Here is a 1,681-nt window from a genome sequence, read left to right as displayed (position 1 = left end):
CTTCGTCGGCAGCAGGGTCATGCCTCCTCGTAATTTAGAGCTCGCAGACTCGTCGTCCGATCAAATCGCGCCTAATGTGAGGGGGGTTTAACCATTCAAGGTACATACTTTCCTCTCAGACTGTTTTCATCTTGGTCTTCCTGTTAAGCATTGTTTTTATCAAAGAACCTGTACATGGAACTGGTGTGGCCTAAGGATTCTTAGTATAGCCTGGGTCCAGCCTCATTCAGGAGTTTACAGGTGGAACCACTAAGGGTGGTGACTGGTTCACTGGACTTAGTACAACATCCAAGAACCGAGTAAAAAATCTTGAAAGTCATGAACCAAGTCAGAAAAATTTGTATCCCCAATTTTCATTCCTTAGTAGATCTGTTTAGTTTGGAGTTTTTATTAAGACAACTAATAATACATGCTTCTAGCATCTGTTTGATGAATATTAAATTGTTTTAACCTTCCCACCACTTGTTAGTCACTTACAAAAAGAGTGTCAAAAATATTAAGTTAAAATATCAATATAATGGTTTAGTAAAACCAAACATCTCAACAAGACTGGATCAGGTCCAGGTGGGATATCATTAAGCCGAAACAGTATCCACCCCAAGTAGTTACCATGATTGGAAAGTGGACTTAAGCTGAAGGAGGCTGGCTACCAGGCTAGAACTACTTGGTATTTTAAGTGAAACTGCGCGACTCTTTCTAACTTATTGTTCAGTGTTATTGACTTTTTTACTAGTGGCAAAACTTGTAAATTATGCCATTTTTGTTTACAATGTGACCACTGGAGTTGAGGCATTTATATTATACTTGTATATATCAATGGGAATATAGGCAGAGCCTATCATTTAAAGTTGTCCTTTGTGTAAGTGATATCCACAGTACCACTGCGTTAGACCACTGAAGTGAAATAGTGAATCAGTGAACATTGCAAGACTTCTCAACCATACAAAACTTAGGTTTAAGATGAGTGAATGAGTGAGTGATTGAACAAGTGAATGAATGAGTTAGCAAGTAAGTGAATAAGTGAGTGAATTAAGCTATTGTACTGCGTTATCTTGGATATATTACTACTGTTTTTAGCATTCACAAAAGCAGTGCTTTAAGTTTGTGGTTGGGGTTACAAAGGAGGATTTTATGTTTATGACTTTTGTCAGAAAGTATGACCATCCCTAAGTCTACATTACATATCATTGTGTGCCCTATGTGTAAATGTCGGCAAGGCTGAGAGCATTTTTTATAAGAATGTTGTATTCTATGTGTCTTGTAATGGTTAAGTCTCACATGTAAGTTGTTTCCACCTATATATGAGACCTTAAAATTTTCTGTGTCAAAGAGGAAAAAAACACAACATGTAACATTTTGGTTATTAGCTGAGGACGTCTGTTAAAAAAGGGGGGAAGAGTGTAACGGATGCATGCAAGGGCGTCATCTATAAAATGAAGTTGGTTTGGAATAGAATAAGCATGTTCATGGTTCCAATTGCGCATGCACAGTGTGATGCATTGTGGGTAACGTGTCAAAGTTCAAGGCCCCTGATGCATAAATATCTGTACATGTATCAAGCATGGTCTATACAAGAACATTTACAAGTTAGGGGCATTCACCTTTGATCTTGCGCAAGTGCAACCAGGAACCAGGAAGCTGCTTATTATTTGTAAAATAAATTAAAAAGTACTGACATCCA

This window comes from Branchiostoma floridae, chromosome 17 (genome assembly GCF_000003815.2).
Source record: "Branchiostoma floridae strain S238N-H82 chromosome 17, Bfl_VNyyK, whole genome shotgun sequence".
Classification (NCBI taxonomy): Eukaryota; Metazoa; Chordata; class Leptocardii; order Amphioxiformes; family Branchiostomatidae; genus Branchiostoma; species Branchiostoma floridae.
The sequence above is the reverse complement of the archived record's forward strand: the minus strand, read 5'-3'. Positions refer to the sequence as shown.